Genomic DNA, 22,392 nt, shown 5'->3' on the forward strand with positions numbered 1-22,392 from the left:
ACTGTGCAACAGCCCCAACAAACAAATTTCTCTGCAGCACCTGTGGAAGAGCCTGTCACTCCAGAATTGGCCTTTATAGCCACTCCAGGCGCTGCTTCACAAACCACTGACCACCTCCAGGCGCGTATCCATTGTCTCTCGAGATAAGGAGGCCCAAAAGAATGGACACTTCCCGGGCCCGGGGGAAGGGAACAAACAGCATCTGCTTCCAGCAGCCACTGCTTTGGGAGCGTGTCCGCAGATGTGCTCAGAGATTAGCATTGAGTGGTGGGAAGTTGAGGGGGAGTCGGGGAGTGTTTGGAACAGACACTGTGGAGCAGGAGCTGCTCCCGGAACATGGAGTGAGCCGGGGACACGGGGAAGGGAGAGTTCATTCTCGGACAGTGTCTGGACAGGCTCAGGGAGACACAATGGGAAGAAATCACTATTGAAAATCACTGACAATTTCACCACCCAAAGGAGAGGGAATTTTCCTGCTTTAGTTCCAGTCTCTCACTGTTTGTTGGATTGTGAACAGTGGGGGGAAAATAGCCGCAAAATAACGATGTGGACAGTTAGACAAAGAGCATTTATTGCAGACACCAGGTGAGAAGTGTGAACGGCACATTTTAAATAGTGGCTGCTTGTTTTCCGTTGAAATAGAAATGTGACTGTGTAAAGGTCACTGCTCTATCGGACAGTCCCAGTCATTGAGCAGTGCAGGGCTTGTGTTGTTTCTGAATGTCACAAACTTGTTGTAAAACCACTGCAAACACCTGGTAAACAGAAGCTGAATACTGCAGTACTGCAGTGGAGTCAGACACTGACACTGTTTGTGTTCCTGGTTTTCATTTTGTGATTGTTCATAATGATTATTATTGGGACGATTACATTGATCTTTTGTATCTTCTATCTCACCAGTTCTTCAGGTATAAGAACAAGAAGTGCTGGAAATACTCAGCATGTCTGGCAGCATCTGTGGAGAGAAAAGCAGAGTTAACGTTTCAGGTCAGTGACCCTTTTTCAGAACTGGCAAATATTAGAAATGTAAAAGGTTATAAGCAAGTAAAGCAGGGGTGGGGCAAGAGATAACGAAAGAGAAGGTGTAGATCGGACAAGGTCACAGAATAGTTGACCAGAAGATCGTGGAGCAAAGGCAAACGATATGTTAATGGTGTGTTAAAAGACAAAGCATTAGTACAGTGTGATGCCACTCCCAAACGCATCTTTGTGAAGAGCCAGCAGGCCTCGCTCTTTGCCACGGAGGCCTCCAGGATCATCTTCCTGGTCCAGAGTCCGCTCCATCGAGCAGGATGAGACGTGCTCGCGTTACTTCTTCCAGAAGGTACACAGAGAGAGCTCTGTTATCAGCAGCCTGAAGGAAGAAGATGGCTCGGTGACGTCTTCACAGTCCGACATACTAAGGATCAGCAAATCCTTTTATGCTGGGCTGTATGACGCGAAGCCCACAGACAGCAGAGCCTCCCAGTCCTTCCTGTCATCTATCACAGAGGTCTTAGATGGCAGCACGAGCGAGAGACTGGACAAGCCGCGAACTCTGGATGAGCTGACAAAGCCGTCGAGTCCTTCGAGACGAGTAAAACTCCCGGAAGCGACGGCTTATCGGTCGAGCTGTACTCGGCTCTGTGGGACTAGGTCGGCCCGGACCTGCTGGAAGTATACGAGAGTATGCTCCTGGCCAGCAGCATGTCAGAATCCATGAGGAAAGGCATCATCACCCTCATCTACAAGCGGAAGGGGGAGAGGGCAGAAATCAGCGGCCCATCTCACTGCTTAACGTTGACTACAAGATCCTGTCGAAAGTCATTACCAGTCGAGTCAAGTCTGCTCTGGAGTTGGTGATCCACCCTGATCAGACCTGTACTGTACCCGGCAGGAAGATCTCTGATAGTCTCGCACTACTCAGGGATACGATCGCCTACGTACGGGACAGGAGGGTGGACACCTGCCTCATCAGCCTGGACCAGGAGAAGGCTTTTGACAGGATATCACACACCTTCATGATGGATGTGCTTTCCAAAATGGGGTTTGGGGAGGGAATCTGCAATTGGATCAAACTGCTCTACACAAACATCAGTAGCGCAGTCTCAATCAATGGGTGGGAATCGGAAAGTTTCCCAATCCAATCTGGAGTCAGACAGGGCTGTCCTTTCTCCCCTGTCTTGTTTGTTTGCTGTATTGAACTCTTTGCTGAGTCTATTAGGAAGGATGCGAACATCAGAGGGGTGACAATCCCAGGCAGTGGAGTCATTCAGGTTAAAACCTCCCTGTACATGGATGACGTCGCCGTCTTCTGCTCGGATCCGCTGTCCGTGTGCAGACTGATCAGCATCTGCGACCAGTTCGAACTGGCCTCGGGAGCCAAAGTTAACCATGGCAAGAGCGAGGCCATGTTCTTTGGGAACTGGGCTGACCGATCCTTTGTCCCCATCACCGTCAGGTCTGACTACCTGAAGGTGCTGGGGATATGGTTCGGAAGGGCCGTGGCGTGCACCAAAACCTGGGAGGAGCGAGTAGCCAAGGTACAACATAAGTTGAGCGTGTGGGGGCAGCGATCTCTCTCCATTGTGGGTAAGAACCTGGTCATCAGGTGCAAGGCTCTCATGTTGTTGCTGTACATGGCGCAGGTCTGGCCCATACCCCACTCCTGCGCTGTGGCGGTCACCCGAGCCATTTTCCGCTTCATCTGGGGATCTAAAATGGACCGGGTCCAGAGGGACATGATGTTCAAACCTCTGGATAAGGGCGGGAAAAATGTACCCAATGTCGCCCTCATCCTGATGACCACCTTCGTGTGCGGCTGCATCAAGCTGTGTGTAGACCTCCAGTACGCAAACTGCAAGTGTCACTACGTGCTGAGGTTCTATCTGTCCCCGGTGTTGCGAAGGATGTGCCTGGTCACATTGCTGCGGAACGCTCCATGCAGTTGGACCGTGCTGTACCACCTATCCTTCTTGGAGCAGTTTCTGCGGGAAAACACCTTTGACCACCGATCCATCAGGCACTGGTCTGCACAGAATGTCCTCAAGGCCCGACGGGAAAAGGAGACGGTGGATCCTGTCGGATGGTTCCCTGAGCAGACCGCCAAAATCATTTAGCGGAATGCCTCATCACCCGAACTTTCAAGCGAGCACCAAGATGTAGCTTGGCTGCTGGTGAGAAGGGCCCTCCCCATCAGATCCTTCCTGCACGCCCGAAGTCTCGCTCCCTCCGCAGCATGCCCCTGCAGTGGCTGTGGTGGGGAAGAGACGGTTGCCCACCTCCTCCTGGAATGTATCTCTGCAAAGCAGGTGTGGAAAGAGATGCAGTGGTTTTTGTCGAGGTTCATCCCAAGCAGCTCTGTAACACAGGAGTCTGTGTTCCATGGGCTGTTCCCAGGAACACACACCAAGACAAACATCAACTGCTGCTGGAGGACTATCAATTTGGTGAAAGACGCCCTTTGGTCTGCCCGAAACTTGCTGGTCTTCCAGCGCAAAGAGTTGTCCACCACCGAATGTTGCAGACTGACACATTCCAAGGTCCAAGACTACGTGCTGAGGGACGCACTAAAGCTTGGGGCAGCCGCGGCAAAGGCTCAATGGGGAAAGACCACAGTGGAAGGTCCCCCCCATCAAGCTGAACTGAGGGGCTGGATCCATGGGAAACCCTTTGAAATGTATCGGGAAAATTTTCATTTGCTGTAAAATGTAAAAATGTAATTGGCATGACAAATGTGAAATGGGAGGGTTGTGAGGCAACTGATGATTGTAATGAAGCAAACGGACCTCATTTGCACTGTTTGTATTTTCTGACTTGGTGCTGTTTGAAACTGGTAATGTAATTTTTACAGAATTTTATGAATACGAATATTTTGGCAATAAAAAAAATAAAAAAATCTTCCCCTCCCTTCCCCTGTCAGCATTCCGAAGGGATCGCTCCCTCCGTGACACCCTGGTCCACTCCTCCATTACCCCCACCACCTCGTCCCCTTCCCATGGCACCTTCCCCTCCAATCGCAGGAGGTGTAATACCTGCCCATTTACCTCCTCTCTCCTCACTGTCCCAGGCCCCAAACACTCCTTTCAGGTGAAGCAGCGATTTACTTGTACTTCTTTCAATGTAGTCTACTGTATTCACTGCTCACAATATGGTCTCCTGTACATTGGGGAGACCTAACGCAGACTGCGTGACTGCATTGCGGAACACCTCCGCTCAGTCCGCATGCAGGACCCTGAGCTTCCGGTTGCTTGCCATTTCAACACTCCCCTCCGCTCTCATGCTCACATCTCTGTCCTGGGATTGCTGCAGTGTTCCAGTGAACATCAACGCAAGCTCGAGGAACAGCATCTCATTTACCGATTAGGCACACTACAGCCTGCCGGACTGAACATTGAGTTCAATAATTTCAGAGCATGACGGGCCCCCCATTTTACTTTTATTTTTAGTTTTTTTTTCCTTTTTTAATATATTTTTTGTTTTTATTTTACTTCATAGTTTGTTCAGTTTGCTTACCCACTGTTTTTTTTTTATTTTTAGTTATTTTTTATTTTTTACAATTTTTTTTCTTTTGTTCATTTCATTGTAGTTTGTTCAGTTTGCTTACCCACTGTTTTTTTTCATGTTTGTACTTGCTGCTGTTCAATTTTCAGTCCGTTAACACCCTATCTGTACTAATGCTTTATCTTTCAGCACACATTAACATATCGTTTGCCTTTGCTCCATGACCTTCTGGTCAGCTATTCTGTGACCTAGTCCAATCTACACCTCCTTTGTTATCTCTTGCCCCACCCCCACTTTACTTGCTTATAACCTTTTACATTTCTAATATTTGCCAGTTCTGAAGAAGGGTCACTGTCCTGAAATGTTAACTCTGCTTCTCTCTCCACAGATGCTGCCAGACCTGCTGAGTATTTCCAGCACTTCTTGTTTTCATTTCAGATTTCCAGCATCTGCAGTATTTTGCTTTTATCTTAAGGTTTAAGAGTTACTTTTCATTCCTGCAGGCAAATACATGAAGGAACCTGAATGGATGTGGTGATTCCTGGACACAAGGAAAAGTGCAGCGAGCTCGTTCCAACACACAGTAGGTACAGGATCACTCACAAAGCACAGAGATACTGCCAGCTCATCAGTTCCACTGGAACAAACAAAAGAAGTGGTCAGACAGACACTGATCCCAAAGTCGAGACAGACATTTTTAATCCAACAGTCAAACAACGGCAGGAGAGACAGAAGTTGTTTCCATTTCACTCTTTTTCAGTACAGCTGACAGGTTGATCCATCAATCGCAGTCCAAAAACAAACCCACTATCAGATCTAAATAAACTCTGTCACCATGGTTACATTTTAAATGTAAAATCTGAAATAGAACAGACAAAATTTAAAAGCAAAATACTGCAAATCTGAAATAAAAGCAAGAAATGGTGGAAATACTCAGCAGGTCTGGCAGCATCTGTGGAGAGAGAAGCAGAGTTAACGTTTCAGGTCAGTGACCTTTCAGATGCTGCCAGACCTACTGAGTATTTCCAGCATTTCTTGTTTTTGTTACAGACAAAATTTACCTGATTGAAAGGTACAGAATGAATGCAAGGGGATTTGGACAGGCTAAGTGAATGGGCAAGAACATAGCAGATGGAATATAATGTGAACAAGTGTGAAGTGATCCACTTTGGTAGAAAAAACAGAAGGGCAGAGTATTTCTTAAATGGTGAGAGGTTGGGAAGTGTCGATGTCCAAAGGGACCTGGGTGTCATTGCTCATGGGTCACTAAAAGCTAGTGTGCAGGTGCAGCAAGCAATTAAGAGGCAAATGGTATGTTGGCCTTCATTGAAAGGGGATTTGAGTGCATGAGTAAAGATGTATTGCTTCAATTGTATAAAGCCTTGGTGAGACCGCAACTGCAGTATTCTGTGCAATTTTGGTTTCCTTATCTAAAGAAGGATATACTTGTCATAGAGGGAGTGCAACGGAGGTTCACCAGACTCATGCCCTGGGATGGCGGGATTGCCTTATGATGAGAGACTGCAGAAACTGGGCCTGTGTTCTCTGGAGTTTCCAAGAACGAGAGGTGATCCCATTGAAACTTACAACATTCTTACAGGGCGTGACGGGGTAGATATGGATAGGATGTTTCCTCTGGCTAGTGAGGCTGGAACAAAGGGACGCAGTCTCAGAATAAGGGCAGGCCATTTGAGACTGAGATGAGCAGGAATTTCTTTGCTCAGAGGGTAGCAAATCTGTGGAATTCTCTATCCCAGAGGGCTGTGGAGGCTCAATCATTGAACATATTCAAGACAGAAATCGATAGATTTCTGAATACTAATGTTGTCATACGTACAAACATACGAATTAGGAGCAGGAGTAGGTCACTCGGTCCTTCGAGCCTGCTCCGCCATTCAATAAGTTCATGGCTGAACTGATTACTCCATTTTCCCGCCTACCCCCGATAACCTTTCATCCCCTCGCTTATCAAGAATCTATCAACCTCTGCCTTAAAAATATGCAAAGACTCTGCTTTCACCACCTTTTGAGCAAGAGAATTCCAAAGACTCACGACCCTCAGGGAAAAAATTTCTCCTTATCTCTGTCTTAAATGGACGACCCCTAATTTATAAACCGTGACCCCTGGTTCTAGATTCACAAGGGGAAACATCCTTTCCACATCCACCCTGTCAAGACCCCTCAGGATCTGATATGTTTCAATCAAGTCGCCTCTTACTCTTCGAAATTCCAGCTGATACAAGCCTAGCCTGTCCAATCTTTCTTCATAAACCACCACCCCCTCCCATTCCAGGTATTAGTCTAGTAAACCTTCTCTGTACTGCCTCCAACTCATTTACATCCTTCCTTAAATAAGGAGACCAGTACTGTACTCAGAACTCCAGATATGGTCTCACCAATGCCCTGTATAACTGCAGCATAACTTCCGCACTTCTGTTTTCAATTCCCCTTGCGTTAAACTATAACATTCTATTAGCTTTCCTAATTACGTGCTGTACCTGCATACTGTCCTTTCGCGATTCATGCACCAGGACACCCAGATCCCTCGGCATCCCAGAGCTCTGCAATCTCTCACCATCGAGATAATCTGTTTCTTTTTTATTCTTCCAAAGTGGACAATTTCACACTTTCTCACATTATACTCCATTTGCCAGGTCTTTTCCCACTCACTTAACTTATCTGTACCCCTTTGTATCCTCCTTATGTCCTCCTCATAAGTTACTTTCCGACCTATCTTTGTCTTCAGCAAATTTAGCAACCATTCCTTCAGTCCCTTCATCAAAGTCATTTCTATTAATTGTAAAATGTTGAGGCCCCATCACAGATCCCTGTGGCACACCACTCGTTACACCTTGCCAACCAGAAAATGACCCATTTTTATGCCTACTCTGTTTCCTGTTAGCGAGCCAATCTTCTATCCATGCCAATATGTTACCCCCTACACCATGAGCTTTTATTTTCTGCAATAATCCTTGTGAATTTTTTCTGCACCCTCTCTAGCTTAATCACATCTTTCCTGTAGTGTGGCGACCAGAACTGCACACAGTACTCCAAATGTGGCCCAACCAACGTTATGTACAACTGTAACATGACGTCCCAACTCTTGTACTCAACGCCTCAGCCGATGAAGTCAAGCGTGCCATACGCCTTCTTCACCACCCTGTCTACCGGTGTTTCCACTTTCAGGGAACTATGTACTTGCACCCCAAGGTCTCTCTGTTCAACAACACTCCCAGGGCCCTGCCATTCACTGTATATGTCCTGCCCTGGTCTAACTTCCGAAAATGCATCACTTCACACTTGTCTGTGTTAAATTCCATTTGCCAATCCCTTGCCCACTTTCCCAGTTGATCTATATCCTGTTGTAACCTTAGACAACCTTCTTCACTGTCCACTATACCACCAATTTTGGTGTCATCTGCAAACTTAGTAATCATGCCCCTTACATTCACATCCAAGTCATTAATATATATGACAAACAGAGGGCCCAGCACCGATCCCTGTGGCACACCGCTGGTCACCGGCCTCCAGTCTGAAAAACAACCCTCCACAACCACCCTCTTCCTCCTATCACCCAGCCAATTTTGTATCCAATTTGCTAGCTCACCCTGTATCCCATGTGTTCAAACCTTCCGGACCAGCCTACCATGCGGGACCTTGTCAAAGGCCTTGCTAAAGTCCATGTAGACAATGTCCATCAGTCTGCCCTTGTCAATCCTCTTGGTCACCTCCTCGAAAAACTCAATCAAATTCGTGAGACACGATTTCCCATGCACAAAGCTATGCTGACTATCCCTAATCAAACCATGCCTTTCAAAATGCATATAAATCCTGTCTCTCAGAATCCCTTCCATTAACTTTCCCACCACTGATGTAAGGCTCATCAGCCTGTAGTTCCCTGGCTTATCCCTGCTGCCCTTCTTAAATAAAGGCACAACATTAGCTATCCTCCAGTCTTCCGGTACCTCAGCCGTGGCTAACAATGATACAAAATTCTCTGCCAGGGCCCCAGCAATCTCCTCCCTTGCTTCCCATAGCATCCTAGGAATATCTGGTCAGGCTCTGGGGATTTATCCACCTTAATGCACTTCAAAACCTCCAACACCTCCTCCTTTGTAATGTTGATATGCTCCAGGATATCGCTGTTCCCTCCCTTGAACTCACTAGCTTCCATGACCTTCTCCACGGTAAATACGGATGAGAAATATTCATTTAAGACCTCGCTCATTTCCCGTGGCTCCACACATAGATTGCCACACTGATCTTTAAGGGGACCTACTGTCTCCCTAGTTACCCTTTTACTTTTAATATACTGATAGAATCTTTTAGGATTCTCCTTTATCTTATCTGCCAGGGAAATCTCATGGCCCCTTTTCACCCTCCTAATTTCCTACTTAAGTGTAGTCCTACATCCCCTATACTCCTCGAGGGACTCACTCGATCCCAGCTGCCTATACCTGACATATGCCTCCTTCTTTGTCCTGACCAGACCCTCAATATCCCTCGTCAACCAAGGTTCCCTAAACTTGCCAGCCTTGCCCTTCCATCTAACAGGAACATGCTGGCCCTGAACTCTTCCTATCTCACTTTTAAAAGCCTCCCACTTGCCAGACGTCCCTTTACCTGTAAACAGCCTCTCCCATTCAACTTTTGAGAGTTCCTGTCTGATGCCATCAAAATTAGCCTTCCCCCAATTTAGGGCTTCAACCTGAGGACCAGTCCTATCCTTTTCCATAACTGTCTTGAAGCTAATAGAGTTATGGTCACTGGTCCCAAAGTGCTCCCACACTGACACATCAACCACCTGCCCATCCTCATTTCCTAAGAGGAGGTCGAGTGTAGCCCCTTCTCTAGTAGGGCCATCCACATACAGCTTCAGAAAACTATCCTAGACACATTTTAAAAAATTCTTCCCATCTGATCCCTTAGTACGAAGGCAGTCCCAGTCAATATTAGGGAAGTTAAAATCACCTACTATTACAACCCTATAATTCCTACACCTATCTGTGATTTCCCAACCTATATGCTCCTCCACTTCCCTATGACTATTGGGGTGTCTATAGTATAATCCCATCAAAGGAATCACCCCTTTCTTATTTCTAAGTTCTACCCATATGGCCTCACTGGACATTCACCCCGGGATATCCTCTCTAAGTACTGCCATGATGTCCTCCCTAATCAATAGTGCAACTCCCCCTCCTCTCTTACCTCCACCTCTGTCACGCCGGAAGGATCGGTACCCCGGAACATTGAGCTGCCAGTCCTGCCCATCCCTCAACTACGATTCTGTAATAGCTACAATATCACAATCCCGTGTACTGAGTTCATCTGCCTTACCTGTAAGGCTTCTTGCATTAAAATAAATGCAGTTTATCCATCCAGACAAAACACTGCACTGGAATTGTTCCAACTGCTCTATGCTCTACATATATTTCCAACCATCTTGCTTCATATGAATGAAAGATAAATAAAGCCCGATATGTATATCTCTCAATTCCTTTCTCCCCATACACTTGTTCCACCTTCCCTGCATCGGTACTATTTGCCTCAACCTCTCCCTGTGATAGCAAATCCCCGATTCTAACCATTCACTACATAAATACATATTTCATGAATTCCTCATTGGTTTTATGAATGGCGATTTTATATTTTTGGCTCTTGTTTCAGACACCACCACAAAAGTAAACATGTCTCCTTGTACTTTATAAAAGCCGTTCATTATTTCCTCACTTTTTTCATTTGTTCATGGGATGTAGGCATCACTGGCTATGCCAGCATTCATTGCCCATTCCAAATTGCCCTAAACAAAGTGGTCGTGAGCTGCCTTCTTGAGCCGCTGCAATCCTTGAGATGTAGGAACACCAACAGTGCTGTTTGGAAGGGAGTTCCAGGATTTTTACCCAGCGACAATGAAGGAATGGCGAGGCTCGGAGGGGAACTTGGTGTTCCCATGCATTTGCTGCCCTTGTCCTTTTAGATAGTAGAGGTTGCGGGTTTGGAAGGTGCTGTCGAAGAAGCGTTGGTGAGTTGCTGCAATGCATCTTGTAGATGGTACACACTGCTGCCACTGTGCATCGGTGGTGAATGTTGAAGGTGGTGGATGGGGGCAATCAAGCAGGCTACTTGAGTGTTGTTGGAGCTGCACTCATCCAGACAAGTGGAGAGTATTGCAGCACACTCCTGACTTGTGCCTTGTAAATGGTGGAAAGGTGTGGGGAGACAGGAGGTGAGTTATTCGCCACAGAATTCCTAGCCTCTGACCTGCTGTTGTAGCCACAGCATTTATGTGGCTGGTCCAGTTCAGTTTCTGGTCAATGGTAACCTCCAGGATGTTGATGGTGGTGGATTCAGTCATGGTAATGCCATTGATCATCAGGCTGGGAAAATAGACTACAGGGGAAGTCAGTAGATGAACAGTGGCAGACTTTTAAGCAGATATTTCATAACACTCAGCAAACATTTATTCCAGTCAGAAGGAAGGACTCGAAGAGAACGATGAACCATCCGTGGATAACAAAGGAAGTTAAGGAGAGTATCAAATCAAAAACAAAGGCATACAAAGCAGCAAAAGCTAGTGCCAGGCCAGAAGAATGGGAATTTTTTAGAAACCAGCAGCAGATGACTAAAAAACAAATAGAGAGAGAAAATTGATTGAGAGTAAATTGGCAACAAACAAACAGCAAGAGCAACTCCTCGGGGGCCTATAGACCATTCCCACCCGTGATTTCTTTCCCTTGCTATTCCTTATTTCCACCCAAACTGATTTTACATCACCATCTATTACACCTATATCATTCCTCACAACTGCACTGATCCCTTCCTTTAATAACAAAGCTACCCCACCTCCTTTTCCTTTCTGCCTATTCGTCCGGAACATCGAATATCCTTGAACATAAAAAGGAAGAGAGTAGCTAAAGTACATGTGGGACACTTAGAGGATGAGACTGGGGAATTAATAACATGGAACAGGGGAATGGCAGATAATTTAAACCAATATTTTGCATCGGTCTTCACGGTGGAAGACACTATAAACATCCCTACAATAATAGATGAGCAAGGTGTAAATGGGAGGGAGGAACTTGTAACAATCTCTATCACAAGGGAAAAGGTGCTGGACAAACTGATGGGACTAAAGACAGGCAAGTCGCCAGGACCTGATGGCCTCCATCCAAGGGTTTTAAAAGAAATGGCTGCAGAGATAGTAGGGGCATTGGTCATAATATACCAAAATTCACTGGATTCCAGTAGGGTGTCAGCGGATTGGAAAACCGCTAATGTGACGCCCTTATTCAAGAAAGGAGGGAGACAGAAAGCAGGAAACTATAGACCAGTTAGCTTAACATCAGTCATTGGAAAAATGCTGGAGTCCATTATTGAGGAAGAAATAGCAGGACATTTGGAAAAACATAATGCAATCAAACAGAGTCAACATGGTTTTATGAAAGGGAAATCATGTTTGACAAACTTGTTAGAATTCTTTGAGGATATAACAAGCAGAGTGGATAAAGGGGAACCAGTAGATGTAGTGTATTTGGATTTTCAGAAGGCGTTCACTAAGGTGCCACATAAAAGGTTATTGCACAAAATAAGAGCTCAGGGTATTGGGGGTAATGTGTTAGCATGGATTGAGGATTGGCTAACACACAGAAGGCAGAGTGTCGGGATTCATGGGTCTTTTTCAGGTTGGAAAGCCGTATCTAGTGGGGTGCCACAAGGATCGATCCTAGGGCCTCAACTATTTACTATCTATATTAATGACTTGGAGGAAGGGACAGAGTGTAGAGTATCCAAATTTGCTGACGATACAAAAATACGTGGGAAGGCATGTTGTGATGATGACACAAAGAATCTGCAAAGGGATATCGATAGGTTAAGTGAGTGGGCAAAAACTTGGCAGATGGAGTTCAATGTGGGAAAGTGTGAGGTCATCCACTTTGGTAGGAAGAATAAAAAGGCAGATTATTATTTAGATGGAGAAAGACTACAAAATACTGCAGTACAGTGGGATCTGGGTGTTCTTGTGCAGGAAACACAAAACGTTAGCATGCAGGTGCAGCAAATATTTAGGAAGGCAAATGGAATTTTGGCCTTTATTGCTAGCGGGTGAGAGTTTAAAAATAGGAAAGTCTTATTACAACTGTACAGGGTGTTGGTGAGGCCACACCTGGAGTACTGCATGCAGTTTTAGTCCCCATATTTAAGGAAGGATATACTAGCATTGGAGGCAGTTCAGAAAAGGTTCACTGGGCTGATTCCTAGAATGCAGGGGTTGTCTTATCAAGAATGGCGAAACAGGTTAGGCCTTTATTCACTGGAGTTTAGAAGAATGAGAGGTGATCTTATTGAAACATCTAAGATTCTAAGGGGGCTTGACAGGGTAGATGTTGAGAATATATTTCCACTGGTGGGGGAATCTCGAACTAGGGGACATTGTTACAGAATAAGGGGGCACACATTTAAAACTGAGATGTGAATGAATTTCTTCTCTGAGGGTGGTGAATCTCTGGAATTCTCTACGTCAGAGACTTGTGGAGGCTAGGTCACTAAATGTATTTAAGGAGGTGGCAGATAGATTTTTGAAATCTCGGGGAGTCGAGGGTAAAGCAGAGCAGGCCCGAAAGAGGAGTTGAGGCCTGGGAGAGATCAGCCATGATCTTATTGAATGGCGAGCCAGGCTTGAGGGGCTGAATGGCCTACTCCTCCAACTACTTGTGTTCAGTTTGCAGTAATGGAAGACTATGTACTTTACAATCAGGTCCTGTTTCCCATCTGACATAGAATTTGCAGTTCAGGCTACACTCTTGTGAGAATGACACAGTGCCTTGCAATCTGATAGTGGGTGTGATTTTGTACGGAGATTGATGTATCTACCTGGGACAGAGTTGGGGTGAAATGGAAACAACTTCAGTCTTTCCTGCTCTGTGTGACTGTTGGATTGAATAAATGTTTCTGGAACTTGGGATCAGTGCCGGTCTGACTACTTTTGCTGTCGGTGATTGTGGAACTGATGTCTGTGCTCTCTGTGAGTGATAATGTACTTACTGTGTGTGAGGAGCTGGCTGCACTTCCCCTTGTGTCGAGGAATCACTACATTTATTCTACTTCCTTCAAGTATTTGGCTGTAGAAAGGAAAATATTTATTATAATTCAGGAAGATGTGTGGTAGAAGATACAAAAGTGACCAAAACAATTTTTCAATTAATATAATCATTGTGAACAATCACAAAGGAAACCCAGCAATACAAACAGAGTCAGTGTCTGATTCCACTGCAGTCCTGTAGCACCCAGCTACTGCATACCAGGGGCTTTGGCCATTTTCCAACAATTTAATGACATCCAGAAACAATCCACTGGGCCATGAATGGGACTGACCGACGGAACAGGGACTTTTACACAGGTCAGATTTCCAGTTCCCGCTCCCATGGTCTAACCGTTCAAGCGAAACCAAACAGCCGGTGTTTAAAATGTGTCCTTCACACTTCTCACCTGGTGCCTATAATAGATTCTCTTTGTGTAACTCCCCACATCCCACTGTCCAATAACAAACTATGGGATTAGACTGGATTGCTGCCTTTGCATTGGTGCGGACACGATGGGCCAAATGGCCTAATTCTGTGCTGGAACTTTTTGATTCTGTTTGGTGAATTGTTGCAGAAATCTGCGCCTGCGCACCCCTCCCCCATCTACCTGTCACGGGGCAGTGCAATGGTTAAAGAATGGAGGGTTTCACCAACTGGATGGTGACGTATATTTAATATAACAGTGACGTGCTGTCTACTACACCACAGAGCCATTCACAGGCAATGCCCAACCACCAGCTCCTTCTCACACACAGTCCGTACATTATCACACACACAGCACAGAGACACAGACAGGTCATCAGTTCCACAGTCTCAGACAGCAGAAATCGTTCCAGAGACACATTTTCAATCCATCAATCAAACAGAGCAGGAGAGACAGACGTTGTTTCCATGTCACTCCAACTCAGTGCCACTGACAGGTAGATACATAAATCCCAGTCCAAATTCTCACCCACTATCAAATTATCACTGTGTCAATCCCACAATATTGCAAGCAAATAATGCAAGGCTGGATTTCATCTATTTTAACGCAAGGCGTCTTACAAGTAAGGCAGATGAATTGAGGGATAAAAACAAGAAATGCTCAAAATACTCAGCAGGTCTGGCGCATCTGTGGAGAGAGAAGCAGAGTTAACGTTTCAGGTCAGTGACCCTTCTTCGGAACTCCGAAGATGAATTGAGGGCGTTGATTAACACATGGCAATATGATATTATTGCTATCACAGAAACATGGTTGAGGGAAGGGCAGGACTGGCAGCTTAATATTCCAGGGTATAGAATCTTCAGGCATGACAAGGACTGGAGTGGGGGCGAGGGCGAGGGGGTGGGGGGAATGTCAAAGAGGAGGTGGCATTGCACTATTGACCAAGGAATCATTTACTGCAGTAAGGAAGGATGATATATTAAAAGGTTCTTTAAATGAGGCCATATTGGTAGAACTTAAAAACAAAAAGGTGGCAATCACTTGGCTGGGAGTGTACTACAGGCCTCCAAACAGTCAGGGAGAGATAGAGGAGCAGATATGTAGGGAAATCTAAGAGGTGTGTAAAAATAATAGGGTAATAATAGGGGATTTCAACTTCTCCAATATTAACTGGGATAGTCATATGCAAAAGGTCAAAGGGGGTGGAATTCTGAAAGTGCATTCGGGAGAGCTTTTTGACCAAGCACGTAGAGAGTCGTACAAGAGAAAGTGGTACTGGACCTAATCTCGGGGAATGAAACCGAACAAGTGGTAGAAGTGTCAGTGGGGGAGCATTTCATGGATAGTGACCAGAACTCTAAGATTTAAGGCAGTTATGGAAAAGGACAAAAATGAACTGGAAATAAAGGTACTGTTTTGGGGGAAGGTCAATTTCAATATGATAAAACAGGATCTGGCCAAACTGGACTGGGAGCAGCTACTTCTAGGAAAGTCTACATCAGACCAGTGGGAGTCATTTATAAAGGAGATAGTGAGAGTTCAGGGCCCACATGTTCCCGTAAAGATGAAGGGTAGGACCAACAAGTTCAGGGAACCCTGAATGTCAAGGGATATCGAGGATTGAATAAGGGAAAAAAAAGGCTTATGGCAGATTCAGAGAGCTGAAAACAGCAAAGGCCCTAGAGGAGTATAGAAAGTGCAGGGAGGATACATTAAAAAAAAGTAATTGAGAGCGAAGAGGGGGCATGAAAAAACACTGGTAGGCAAGATAAAGGAAATTCCCAAGGCATTTATAAGTATATTAAGGACAAGAGGATAATCAGGGAAAGAGTAGGCCCCATTAGGGACCAACGTGGCAATCTGTATGTGGAGCCAGAGGATGTAAATGAGGTTTTGAATGGTTACTTTTCATCTATGTTCACTATGGAGAAGGATGATTTTGGTGTAGAGATCAGGGAGGGGGATTGTGATATACGTGAACAAATTAGCATTGAAAGGGAGGAGGTGTTAGCGGTTTTAGCGGGCTCAAAAGTGGATAAATCATCAGGCCCAGATGAGATGTATTCCAGGCTGCTATGTGTGGCAAGGGAGGAGATTGCATGGTCTCTGACACAAATATTCAAATCCTCTCTGGCCACAGGAGAGGTGCCAGAGGACTGGAGGACAGTGAATGTGGAACCATTATTCAAGAAGGGGAGGAGGGATAAACCAGGTAATTACCAGTCAGTGAGTCTAACATCAGTGGTAAGGAAACTATTGGAAAAAATTCTGCGGGACTGGATTAATCTCCACTTGGAGAGGCAGGGATCAATCAGGGATAGTCAGCATAGCTTTGTCAAGGGGAGATCGTGTCTAACAAACTTGATTGAATTTTATGAGGTGGTGATTAGGTGTGTAGATGAGGTTAAAGCAGTTGATGTAGTCTACATGGACTTCAGTAAGGCTTTTGATAAGGTCCCACATGGGAGATTGGTCAAGAAGGTAAGAGTCCATGGGATCCAAGGCAATTTGGCAAATTGAATCCAAAATTGGCTGAGTGGCATGAGGCAGAGGGTGATGGTCGAGGGTTGTTTTTGCGATTGAAAGCCTGTGACCAGTGGTGTACCGCAGGGATTGGTGCAGGGACCCTTGCTGTTTGCAGTGTACATTAACGATTTAGATGTGAATATAGGTGATGTCATATAGAGCCTGTCACTCCAGAATTGGCCTTTATAGCCACTCCAGGCGCTGCTTCACAAACCACTGACCACCTCCAGGCGCGTATCCATTGTCTCTCGAGATAAGGAGGCCCAAAAGAAAAAAAGAAGAATAGGTGATGTGATCAGTAAGTTCGCAGATGACATGAAAATTGGTGTCGTAAATAGTGAGGAGGAAAGCCTTAGATTACGGATGATATAGATGGGTTGGTAAGATGGGCAGAGCAGTGGCAGATAAAATTTAATCCTGAGAAGTGTGAGGTGATGCATTTTGGGAGGACTAACAAGGCAAGAGAATATACAATGGATGAAAGGACCCCAGGAAGTACAGAGGGTAAGAGGAACCTTGGTATACTTGTCCATTGAACACCGAAGGCAGCAGCACAGGTAGAAAAGGTGGTTAGGAAGACATATGGGATAGTTGCCTTTATTAGCTGAGGCATAGAATATAAGAGCAAGGAGGTTATGATGGAGATGTATAAAATGCTTGTTCGGCCACAGCTGGAGTACTGTGTACAGTTCTGGGCACCACACTATAGGAAGGATGTGATTGCACTGGAGAGGGTGCAGAGGACATTCACCAGGATGTTGCCTGAGCTGGAACATTTAGCTGTGAAGAGAGACTGGATCGGCCATGGTTGTTTTCCTCAGAGCAGAGAAGGCCGAGGGGGGACCTGATTGAGGAAGAAAAAATTATGAGTGGCATAGATACGGTAGATAGGAAGAAACTTTTTTTTTCCCTTAGCAGAGGTGTCAATAACCAGGGGGCATGGATTTAAGGTAAGGGGCAAGAGGTTGAGCGGGGAATTGAGGAAAAACCTTTTCTCCCAGAGAGTGGTTGGAATCTGGAACACACTGCTTGAAGGGGTGGTAGAGGCAGGGTACCCTCATAACATTTAAGAATAATTTAGATAAGCACTTGAAATGCTATTGCATACAAGGCTACAGGCCAAGTGCTAGAAAATAGGATTAGAATAGATAGGTGCTTGATGGCCAACATGGACACGATGGGCTGAAGGGCCTGTTTCTATGCTGTATAACTCTGACTCTATGACTAACCTCAGCTACAAATTAAATACATATAGAACTGGCACATGGTTGCCGTTTCAAAGTTACAGAATTAACCTCAATAATGTACTCTGAGATTCAGGTTAAATACCAGCTAAATATTTACATGTTATGAGTTTAGAAGTTGCAGTATTAATTCCCATAATGTATTTATTTTTATTTAGTGATGCAGCATTGAAACAGGCCCTTCGGCGCACCGAGTCTGTGCCGACCAACAACCACCCATTTATATTAATCCTACATTAATCCCATGCTCCCGACCACATCCCCACCATTCTCCTACCACCTACCTACACTAGGGGCAATTTACAATGGCCAATTTACCAATTAACCTGACAGTCTTTGGCTGGGAGGAAACCGGAGCACGCGGCGGAAACCCACATGGTCACAGGGAGAACTTGCAAACTCCACACATGCAGTACCCAGAACTGAACCCGGGTCGCCGGAGCTGTGAGGCTGCGGTGATAACCACTGCATCACCTACATTTGGACACTAGTCCATATCTCAACTGCATAATCAGATTGAGAGATTATGAAATACAGTATAACCTGAGATACAAACTCAGATTCCAGTTGAAAACTCATCTGGATTGTGATACTAAAAGATACAATATAAATTTGATTTGTATAGTGAGCCATAAGTTACATACCAGTCCTAAAACCACATACAGTGTCAGATGGAAGATACTGTACAGTTCCAGACTGAGCTCATTTTACATGCAAGTCCAAAATTCTCACTGTCCGACTGAATGGCACTGATCAAATTGCTTAGTACAGTCTGAGTTACACTTGCCCACCAATCCGGTATTAGATTGGAGGATACATTATCTTCCACTATTGTGTTCACAGTGACAGATATTTAATACTAGGCAAAACCTCAAACGTATTGTCTGCTTAAAACCTACCACATCAGTGGCCTGTTGCTGTGCTGACATTTTATGCAGAATGAATCCAGACTTGCAAACAGTCCCAGGGACGGAAGATTATATAATGAATCCCACACTCACACAGAGTACCAGATACTGACAGATAGAGAGTGATTCTGAAACACATGCTCAGTGCCAGGTGCTGAAAGGCATCAGTTGATGACTGCACTCACTCACAATTCCTCAGCCTGAGTCATCTAAAGCAATCTAACACACAAATAGTAGCACTGAGAGATTGAGAAAGAGTCCAAAACTCACATGGAGCACTAGATGCTGACAGATACAAACTGAAGACTATACACTCATGGATCTAGGATTAGCTAACTCACAGGAAAAACAGAGAGTGGGGATAAATTGGGCATTTTCATTTTTGCAATCTGTAACTAATGGAGTGCCACAGTGATCAGTGCTGGTGCCTCAACTATGTATGGTCTATATTAATAACTTACATGCAGCGATCAAGTGTATTGTTGCCAAATTTATGGATGTGACAAAGATTGATAGGAAAGCAAGTTATGAGGAGGACAAAGTGTCTGCAAAGAGATATAGATAGGTTAAGTCAATGGGCAAAAGTTTGGCAGTTGGAGTATAATGTGGGAAAATGTGAGGTTGTCTAATTTGGCAGGAAGAATAGAAAAAACAGAATATTACTTGCATAGAGAGAGAGACTGCAGAATGCTGCTGTACCGAGGGATCTGGGTGTCCAGGTACATGAATTACAAAAAGTTAGCATGAAGGTATAGCAAGTAATTAGGAAGGAAAATGGAATGTTGGCATTTTTAGCAATGGGAATGGAGTATAAAGGTCGGGAAGTTTTACTATAACTGTATAGGGCATTAGTGACATCCCAACTAAAGGACTCCATACAGTTTTGGTCTCCTTACTTAAGGAGGGATATACTTGCATTGGAATCAATTCAGAGAAGGTTCACTAGGCTGATTTCTGTGATGAAGGATTGCCTTATGAGACAATGTTGAGCAGGTTGGGCCTATACCCACTGTAGTTAGAAGATTGAGAGCTGATCTTATTGAAACCAATAAGATTCTCAGTGGGCTGGACAGGTAGATGCTGAGAGGATGTTTCTCCTTGTGGGGGAATGTAGGGGCGAGAGTTTCAAGCTAAGTGGTCTTCCATTCAAGAAGGAGATGAAGAGGAATTTCTTCTCTCAGAGGGTTGTTCATCTTTGGAATTCTGTTCCCCAGAGGACTCTGGAGGCCGAGTCATTGAATCAAAGCTGTGTTGGACAAATTTTTGATCAACATGGGAATCATTGGTTATGGGCGTAGGCAGGAAGGTGAAATTAAGGTCACAATCAGAAGAGCCATGATCTTATCGAATGGCAGAGCAGGCTTGATGGGTCAAATGGCCAATTTCTGCTCCTATTTCGGATGTTATTATATTCTTACACACACACCCAGTGTGTGGCAGATCTAGAATTCATCTCACTTTCATACACAATACCAGTGACTGCAAGGTACAGAATCAATCCCACAGATGCAAACAGTACCACCGACAAGTACAGGATGAATCCCATGCTCACACACACCACTAGGTATCGAAAGATACATGTGATTCCCACTCGCACATGACAATATGAGATGGAGTTACAGAATGATTTCCACATTCACATACAGCACCACTGACTGCTGATTAATTCATCCCACAATCACACACACTACCAGAGGCTGAGAGATACAGAATTAATCCCACACTCCGATGTAGTGCCAAAGACTGACACATACAAAATCAATCACAAACACTCCTACAGTACCACTTGCAGATTCAGTGACTGCCAAATTTACCAGAGACTGACAAATAAATCGTGAACATATTGTGAGATGCTGACACATAGAGCTTGAATTCCACACATACAGAACCACTGACAGATTCAGAGTAAGTCCCAAATTCACGTACCATCCCAGAGACTGACAGATACAGAATGGATGTCATACTCAAACACAGTACCAGAGTCTGACAGATAGAGAAGGAATCCATACAGCACCAGAGACCGAGAACTACCGAATTACATAACATGTGCAAACACAGTACCACAGACTAAAAGCAGTGGAATTAATTACACATTCACATGCAATAGCAGAGACACAACGACAGAGAATCATCAATAAGTGTCCTCCCACCAACAGCCAGGACATTTCCAGGGAGCTGTCCACAGGGAGCGGCTCTTTCAATATCAACTGGGGCCGGAGAATCTTTGTGAAATATCCTTCCTGATTGCAGGAAGGGTGTTTGTGATTGGTTGCAAATATTTATTCTGATTGGATGGGGAAAATCACCAATTAGAGAATTACAGTAAAAATACTTTGACATCACTGCGAATCACCCAATCACAATCTTGACTTTCCCCCATCCCTTATTAGCATAGAGCTGTGGGATTGTCTATTTAATCCGCACTCGGAAGGGGTTTGGTTTATTTCTGTGTCTGAAATTGAAACTGAAGATGGTTGAGGAGAAGAAGAAAGCAGCTGCTAAGAAGGGCGCCAAGAAAACTGTGAGTAAACCGTCAGCAAAGGGCGGCAAGAGGCGGAGAAAGTCGAGGAAGGAGAGTTACTCCATCTACATTTACAAAGTGATGAAGCAGGTTCACCCCGACACCGGCATCTCCTCCAAGGCCATGAGCATCATGAACTCGTTTGTGAACGATATTTTCGAGCGCATCGCGGGTGAGGCTTCCCGCCTGGCCCATTACAACAAGCGCAGCACCATCAGCTCCCGGGAGATCCAGACCGCCGTGCGCCTGCTGCTGCCCGGGGAGCTGGCCAAGCACGCCGTGTCGGAAGGGACAAAGGCGGTGACCAAATACACCAGCTCCAAGTAAAACTGCACAATGGACTGAAAAACAGATCAAACACAACGGCTCTTTTAAGAGCCACCCACAATCTCTCTGAAAAAGCTGCATCCGACATCTCCATTAAATTATTTTAAAACAATGTATAACATAATAACGTTCCCACTGCTGTACCTGTGTCTCCTGTCCCATAAACTGTACACGGACACATAATCCGCTCATCCACCTTCTCTTTTTCGCTTCAAGCTGTTATTATGGCACAGCTCCTGAATGACTGCATTAACAGCTGTTTTTAGCTGTAACGGTCAGACCTCAGTCCCTTCACTCTATTCCTGAAATGTGAACTGATTCATCGTTTTATTCACAGCAACTCGCCGGAACAGGAACAGAGCAGATTAAGCAGATCCAGCTTCCTCTTTTCAGAGAAGGACACTGGGCTCTGATTGAAGACTAAACTGACTGTTTTCCTTCAGGGAAATGCTGTGAACAGGGATTTATTCCCACCTGGAACAGTTTGTAAACGATTGTAGAATGAACCACAATTTAAACAACATTTTTAAACCGCGCTTGTGATTGGTGACGGAAAGAATTGAATAAAAGAAAAAAAAGAGAAGGGATTTTAAATCTTTGACTAAGGATGACATTCATTTTAATCCGCTCTTTTCCGGTAATGAAATTGGCGGGCATTTTGAAATTGACAAATTCTCTGCTTCTGGTCGTGTGGCGGGTAAATCCCGCCCTCTTCCCGGGAGCTGATGGTGCTGCGCTTGTTATAATGGGCCAGGCGGGAAGCCTCACCCGCGATGCGCTCGAAAATATCGTTCACAAACGAGTTCATGATGCTCATGGCCTTGGAGGAGATGCCGGTGTCGGGGTGAACCTGCTTCATCACTTTGTAGATGTAGATGGA

The 22,392-nt window shown here is 45.0% G+C and overlaps 1 long non-coding RNA gene across 1 annotated transcript; it reads right to left on the reverse strand.

Moving 5' to 3' along the window:
• Nucleotides 1–573: 573 nt before the first annotated feature.
• Nucleotides 574–21,843, reverse strand: LOC137364165 (uncharacterized). Its single transcript, XR_010972986.1, has 3 exons — nucleotides 21,657–21,843; nucleotides 13,525–13,601; nucleotides 574–955 (listed from the first exon to the last, which is right to left on the reverse strand). It is a non-coding gene; the product is annotated as an uncharacterized lncRNA (long non-coding RNA).
• Between the last annotated feature and the right edge of the window lie 549 nt (nucleotides 21,844–22,392).

This window comes from Heterodontus francisci, unplaced genomic scaffold (genome assembly GCF_036365525.1).
Source record: "Heterodontus francisci isolate sHetFra1 unplaced genomic scaffold, sHetFra1.hap1 HAP1_SCAFFOLD_632, whole genome shotgun sequence".
In the NCBI taxonomy this organism is placed as follows: domain Eukaryota; kingdom Metazoa; phylum Chordata; class Chondrichthyes; order Heterodontiformes; family Heterodontidae; genus Heterodontus; species Heterodontus francisci.